Below are 7,961 nucleotides of genomic sequence, written 5' to 3' on the forward strand. Positions count from 1 at the left end.
GGAATGGTTCATCTTAAAACACGGGCACTGGGGACACTGGGTGATCACTTAGCTGAACCCGCCCGGCGGACTGGAGTGGAGGCGATGTGGCCACGTCAGCCTAGCGGGGACCCAGGGTTTCCCTCTGCTGGTCCAGGGACAGGAGATTGTGCTGTTGCTTATTCTGTTAGAGTCACAGCCAGGAGGTGGAGGTGGCCTTGCTGTTCTCGGCACGCATGACCCCCTGCCCCCAGCTTGTCTGCCAGGCCGGCTCGACTTCCTGTGGAGGATCTCCTGCCTGGACCGCCTCCAACCAGTAAGAGGAACAGAGGCGATGCGGGAGGAGGTGACAAGGGCGCAGGAGATAAATCAGGAACATGAGAGTTCCGTGGCCCAGGGACCTGGACACATTTTGAGAAGCAGATGTGGCCTGTGTCTGTACTGCCCACACCGAAAGCTGCATTCACTCTGCTCAACTGTCCTCTCGTCAGACAGCATCAGTTAAAAATCCAGTCGGGGAATTCCTTGGCCGTCCAGCGGTTAGGACTCAGCACTTCTACTGCCAGGTTCAATCCCTGGTTGGGAAACTAAGATCCCGCAAACCGCATGTACAGCCAAAAATTAAATAAGTAAATAAAATAAAATCCACTCTCAGAGAAGGTAGGGGAGGGGAAATGGAACAAGTTGGTCAAAAGGCAAAATCTTCCTTTATACGATAAATAAGTCCTAGGGATGTCAATGCAACAGGATGAGTGTATCTCACACCACTGTGTGGAACACAGGAAGCTTGTTGAGTCAATCCTATGAGTTATCACAGGAGAACTCTTTCCTTGTCTTTTTATTGCATCTGTAAGACAGTGGACGCTAGCTGGACTTCCTGTGGTCATCATTTCACAATACATATAAATCAAACCATCACGACGTACATGTTAAACTTGCACGGGGATGTGTGTCAATTATTTCTCAGTAAAACTGGAGGTGGGGGGCAGGAATCTGCTTTCAGAAGGATGACTAGACTAGGAAGCAGAAATTCGTATTATCCAAAGCTGGTGGCAATTGTAAGACTCTGGGGGATGCTGGCTTCTACTTCGCCTGTGTCCAATGACACACATTTCCAGTGTTAGTCAGACCTATCTCCACGATGCCCTGAGAGTCAGGCTGGCAAGGTGGGAACGGTTCCTAAACTCAGTTGTGTTAAGACTCCCCAGTTATTTTTGGCCTTACCACCGTCCACATCTGAGTCACCTGCTTCTGACCTGGAGCACATTTACTAAATCTCCCAGGGCTTCAGTTTTGGCGCTTGACCTAGTGATAGCTCATTACTTGGAAAAGCTTTGATGGGTTCCATCTGGTTCCATAATCCCCACCCCAGCTGGGTGGACTCAGCCTTGCTGGCATGAGTAGCAGGGTGACCCCAGAGGTCCAGGCTCCCGGGCCGGAGGAAGGAATGGTTAGGCCTCAGCGAGAAGGACTGCAGGTGAGCAGTGTGGAGACAGTCCTGGGATATCAGGACTGGGGCCTGTCATGAGGGGTTGGGGTGCGGAGTTTGCAGGAGAGGAGGATTCTGAATCCCTGGGAGAGAGGAAGCTCCCCACCAGCAATCCCTACCCTGATATTCCTGGGCCAGAGCATGGGGTCCCAGCCCTGCAGCTGTTCACTGGGGCTCCTAAAATCCAGGCTCACAAACCCACAACCACATCTGCCTATCTATACTTTGTAGCTTCTGGACTGTGAATTTCTTTTCCAGGTCTAAAGCAAGGTACATGGGGGACTTTGGAGAACTCTTCCCTTTCTGGACCTTCATTCAGGGCCTTGTGAAAAAACTGGGTCAAAAGGGAATGGAGGGACTTCCCTGGTGGTCCATTGGCTAAGACTCTGGGCTCCCAATGTAGGGGTCCTGGTTTGATCTCTGGTCAGGGAACTAGATCCCACGTGCCACAGCTAAAAATATCTTGCATGCCACAACTAAGACCCAGCACAGCCAAAATAAATAAATATAAAAAGTGAATGAAAAGAGGCCTTGACAAATGATCTTCAATTTTCATACTGTGCCAGGTGGCCTGGCACCAGCTTCTAACCCCCTTCACCACTGTGGGGCATACTCAGGTCTGTGGGAGGGGAGCTTTGGAAAAACCAGACCAGGCCCACGTCCACATGGGTCTTGGACACTAGAGAACGTGCAGTAGAATCAAGCTCTTGTTCTGAATGCTCTCAGTGGTGGTTTTCAGACCACCGCCTTTCCAAGCCCGTGGACCTCAGATCTGGGCATGAGGAACACACTTTCTACTTTGAGAAATCCTGGAGGCACCAGCCATGCCAGGGTCACAGGCTGGGGAGTAAGCCTGAGGCTGTGCTATCTTCTAATTAGAAAATAAGGCAAAACTTAAGTGTTACGAAGTATTCTCATGTGGGTGGACAGTAGTACCTAGTTGTAATTCATAAACAAATATACATAAACTGAGGGTGATATGAAAAATTGTTAAAAAGAGGAGCTTACTCACAAACCCTCTAAGGCCCACTCGGACACGTGTCCACCAAGGAAAGGGCCCCCACGCCATCACATCCAGGCTTGCTCCAGCTAGAGGGAACTTGAGGTCACTTGCTCTGACCCTTCATCTCCCAAATGAGAGGATCAGATCCAGAAAGATTAAGTGACCAAGGAGAAACATCTGGTTTGCTGTAGAAACCAAACTAAATCCAAGACGCTTGTATGTGCACGTGTGTCTGAGTGGATGCACATGCGTGTGTCTCTGGATGTGTCTGAATCTGTGTGTGTGTCTGCATGTGTGTCTGTATATCTGCATGTGTGCGTACATCTGTGTGTAGAACAAAATCAGTGTTCTGCATTAAGAACATGGAACCATTATTGAAAGAAATAAACAAACAAAATATTGTCTCTATCCAACAAAAAGAGTCTGGTTAAGTAAACTCCTGTAACCACATGACGACCAGTTGTGTGTAAATCATGTTCACAAGGAGTTTATACTCAGAGACAGAAATGTCCATCTTTTAACATTCAAGGTTTAAAAGTCTCACTGATTGAATGCAATTGTGTCTGAAGCTGTGCAGAAATTCCTGCTCTGCCCATAGGGAACCTCTCTGGGTACTGGCACATGGGTGACATTTTTGTCTTGAACACTTCTCTGTCTTTTCTGACTTTCTATAAGAAGTATTATACAGGACATTTTTAAAACTGAAAAGAAAATGGGAATTTGTAACTGGAGGTTTGCATGGGAGCTTCCTGACCCGGAGCTCTTTCGGGCAACACTGCCCATGTCCCAGCTTCTGGTCAGCTCAGCAGGTGCTCCTGGGTGCCCCGAGGCCAAAGCAGGGCTGCCTGCCTAACCTGGCCTCTTCCTTGTAAAGTCTGATGTTCTGGTTCTGCATTGAGCTTGGGTCTGGAGTCCAAGGGTGGCTCCGAGGTTGAAAGTACCATTTCCCCTGCCTTCCACCTCCACCCTCTCCCTGTGCCACCTCTGCGACCACACATGGCATCAACGTAGGGCTTCAGGCTTGGGAGCAAACAGGCTACCCAAGACAGCTGACCTTGAACTCTTCTTTGTTAATTTCCCTAAAGTCTACTCTGTACGGATGTGAAAGTTGAACCATAAGGAAGGCAGAGCGCTGAAGAATTGATGCTTTTGAACTGTGGTGCTGCAGAAGACTCTTGAGAGTCCCTTGGACTGCAAGGAGAACCAACCAGTCCATCCTAAAGGAAATCAGTCCTGAATATTCATTGGAAGGACTGATGCTGAAGTGGAAACTCCAATACTTTGGCCACCTGATGCAAAGAACTGACTCCTCGGGAAAGACCCTGATGCTAGGAAAGATTGAAGGCAGGAGGAGAAGGGGATGACAGAGGATGAGACAGTTAGATGGCATCACCAACTCAATGAAAATAGTTTGAGCAAGCTACGGGAGAGAGTGAAGAACAAGGAAGCCTGGTGTGCTGCAGTCTATGAGGTCGCAAAGAGTTGGACATGACTAAGAGACTGAACAACCAAAGCCTGGAGAAGCCACACGCCCATGGCTCTGCTGTGACTCCCATGGGCTTGAGACACACAGCCCACCAGGGAGGGAGTAGTCCCCACTCCTGGCCCCAGGCCTGCAGGGGGAAACTGGCTTTTCCCTTTATAAAACAGCAGTCTAGCACAGTTAGAAAGTGGCCAGGGCAGATGTTGGCCACCTGCTGTCTCAAAACTGCATCCTTTTCTGAGGCCATTGGCTGTGGGAAAGTGGAGTTTTATGAGCTAAACCACTGCCATCTCTGCTCTTCCCTTCACAATGTGGAGGAACTTACTCAGCGAAGACCCAGCTCTGTCCTTTGTCAGTCACCACTGCCTGTTCCACCAGGGCTCAGCTGGTTGAGGGAGAGTGAGATGAACCCCTTTCCTGCTACATCAGCAGGGCTAACCAGAGCTCGAAGACCCTGCAATAATAAACATCCTCATACCACTGTTGGGGAGCAGAAAAGGAGGTAACTTAAGTGCCAAGGAAGTTATTTGAAACAACTTGACCCAGGCTACTTTGAGAAAACGTGTCCACTGTGTTCGCTGCCCATCCCGGGCATCAGCACACAGCTGGACACCTCTGGACACAGAGCCTCTTATTGGTCCTCCTTTCACATCCAGAAACTCAGATGCGTTTGCACAGGGCTGATCAGGTGAATGAGCTCCAGTGGGGCTCCAGGCAGAGTAGAGACAGATGTGCAGAGTGTCGCTACGGGCGGTGTGAGCAGTGCCTGGCATGCTCGGCAGCAGGGACTGCAACCTCCTTGGTGAGCGGGGCCCTCGGGTGCTGCTTGCTCCCAGGGCATGAGGGCAGGGTTGGGTGTAAAAGCTGAACTGGAGCGTCCTGGGTCCTGGGGTGCAGGCAGAGGAGGGTGTGCATTTGCACAGAAGGATGGGGCCCCGGGGGAGGCAAGGGAGGCAGGGTCTGGGGAAGCTGGGAGGTGGCACCTGCTTGGAAGGGTTGGAGGCCTGCCTAGAAGATGCTTTCTCCATGTGCACATGAGCGGTGGGCAGGGGTGACCTGACCCAAGGATGGTCAAGGCGAGATTCAGACCTGGAGCATCAGCGTCACCCGGGCGCCTGTTGGTAATGCTGATTCTTCACACCTCACCCCTTGTGTTATATTCATGGGGCACCTGTATCTCAGCACACAAACCGGAGGACCTAAAATAACAGAAATTCTGTCACAGGTCCTCAGGCTAAAAGTCTTGAATCAAGGAGTTGGCAGGACCGTGCCCCCTGAAGGCCTCCAAGGAAGGATCCTTCCTCACCTCCTCCAACTTCTCACAGCCTCACATGTCCCCTGGCTTCTGGCCACATCACCTCCATCTCTGTGGTCACTAGCTGGATTATCCCTGTTCCTCTGTCCACTTCTTATAAGGAGGCCAGTCAGCTGACCACGTCACCCCCTTCTCTGTGGTCGCTCACTGGTGTCTCCCCGCTCCTCCGTCCTCATCTTGCAAGAAGACCAGTCATCCTGGATGATGGTTCACCCTAATAATCTCATCTTGCCCTGATCACATCTGTAAAGTACGTTCACGGGCTCTACAGGTTCAAGCCAGAGGAGACACAGCCATCTTCGAGGGAGGCACAACCATCAGCAGGAGCCCAGCGGGCCTCAGCAAGCCCTGCCACTTGAGATGTGCTGGTCTAGACAAGCGGAAGCTGTCCCCGTACCTCCCTAGCCATGCCCCGAGCCCCAGGCTGCAGAACGTGTCTGCTGTTTGAACCTACAAGGTCAACCAGAGTCAGACTTGGGACCAGCAAGGGTCAGGTTTAGGGACCTGCTGAGTTTATCAGTAATAGGACTCACTACCTTCTCTCCATATCTCCAGGTCACAAAGAGCCTCTGACTCTTCTACCTGCATGGCCAGGACCCCACACAGCCCACATGAGACAAAGACCTGGATGCACAAATTACAACTAGGTACTACTGTCCATCCACACGTGAAAACTTCATATAGTTTAGTTGTTGTCTTATTTTTTAGCTAGAAAAAAGAAGAGCCACCTTCTTGCTCTCCAGAGTGTGACCCCAGCATAACTGGAACCTCCTGGATTTCCCAAAGCAGAGGCAGCCATTCCTAGAGTCCAGAGCTGACAGCCGCAAGCTCAGGAAAGGTGGCAGCTTGAACACCACAACTGAGAGTATCGAGAAGAAAGCGCAATTCTACCACATGTTCTCGAATGTCCAAGATACTCAAGTGTTTCAGGTGAGGCTGAAATTGATGTGTGGACAGGAGGACTTCATGAAGTTGGAGTGACCAGGAAGTCCTGAACTAAAAGTGATGGAGACAAGTGTCCTCCAGGCCAGGAACAGACCCTGGGTCCTTGTTCCAACAACTCTAGCTCTCCAGAGCTAATGTCTGCATCCCCTGGGCTTCCCTTCTCCTGAAAGAGTCAGGAGCTGACATCCCTGGGGGCTGCTCAAGCCAGTGGGAAGTGAGAGTCAAAGTCACCCAACCTTGTCAGAGTCACCCAACATTGTCATGTGGTGGCATGGTGGCCCAGCAGGACCAAGAACCCAGCAGAGCTCTGCTCCCTAAAGCACATGGTCCAGCTTCCTCACCCCCAGTTCAGCCCCTCACTTTCCACCTGATACTCCCCAAGTTTGTCTCCCAAACTTATCTCAGGGGCAGCATATGGGGTTCTAACCTGAGGCACAGATCCACTGTGATACAGCTCACCCTGGACCACGGATGGAGGTGGACATAGAGGTCATATCCAGCCAGTCTCTGGAGGACGAATCTCCGGCTCACACACAGGGCTGAGATGAATGCGATCATCAGCCTAAGAGAAAAGAAGCAGGAAAGCAAACCTGCCCAAATGTACACAAGGCTTGTAAAACATAAAGCTCCTTCTGCTTGCCCAGGGATTTTGGCTTCCTGTGAAACCACAGAACAGCATGGAACTGAGGGAGGTCTTCAAATGGCCCCGAGCTCCAGGCTTCCCTGGTCACAGGCTAGGGAAAGCGTAGACCTGCTTGAGCTTTCTGAACAGGATGCAGAGATGTCTGAGAGGCCAAGAGACATAAATCCTAACAGATTTCCTGTCACTCCACTTCCCTGATGAGGAGCCAAATGCCACAGCATAAATCACACCCACGTGTGCAGCTAAGGACAACTCAGCCTAAAACAACCCTGTTCCAGCTTTTCCAGCATTATTTGGCAAGCCGTGGTCCCAGGCCATATATTTTTTACAAGTTTGTGGAGTTTTTTTCATTTATTAAACAGGACAGTCTCGGTGTTTTGTCAAATAAGTCTGGATCTAGCCGCATACTCAGTCCTGATCAAACATGTTAAAGGCACCAACAACTTCTAAATAATAAAACTGCTTTGGTTTAAAGTAGTGGGCTTCCCTGGTGGCTCAGTGGTAAACAGCCTGCCTGCAATATAGGAGACCTGGGTTGGATCCCTGGGTCAGGAAGATCTACTGGAGGAGGGCATGGCAACCCTCTCCAGTATTCTTGCCTAGAGAATCCCATGGACAAAGGAGCCTGGTGGCCTGCAGTCCATAGCATCACCCAGAGTCAGACACGACTGAAGCAACAGCAGCAGCAGCAATAGCCGTGTTTTTCAAAGTCAATGAACCACTCAACCTTTTTTTTTTTAAAGTAACATTTATGAATATCCTACAGGACCAGGATGCTGGTTTGGGGAGCCCTGGGCTTCACACGTCACGCCTCGAGTACTCTGCGTGACCTGTAAAGGGCCCAGGGTGGGTGATTGGAGCCGTCTACAAGGTCTGACCCCCTAGTCTTAACCCAGACATCTGGCATCTTGAGACACGTGGAGAAGCCAGCATCCACAGTCATGTCTGTGCTATTGAGCCGGGCGGGGATGGGAGAGACATCTCCCTCTATTAGGCATTCTGAAGGTGCACTGAAGAAGAGTCCAGTTTTCTATCTTTCCATGAACTGATGTTTATTTCTGCTGTCACCAGAAGATCCAGCCACACCAGCCTGCTTCTGCATGT

This window comes from Bison bison, unplaced genomic scaffold (genome assembly GCF_000754665.1).
Source record: "Bison bison bison isolate TAMUID 2011002044 unplaced genomic scaffold, Bison_UMD1.0 scf7180017864063, whole genome shotgun sequence".
In the NCBI taxonomy this organism is placed as follows: Eukaryota; Metazoa; Chordata; class Mammalia; order Artiodactyla; family Bovidae; genus Bison; species Bison bison.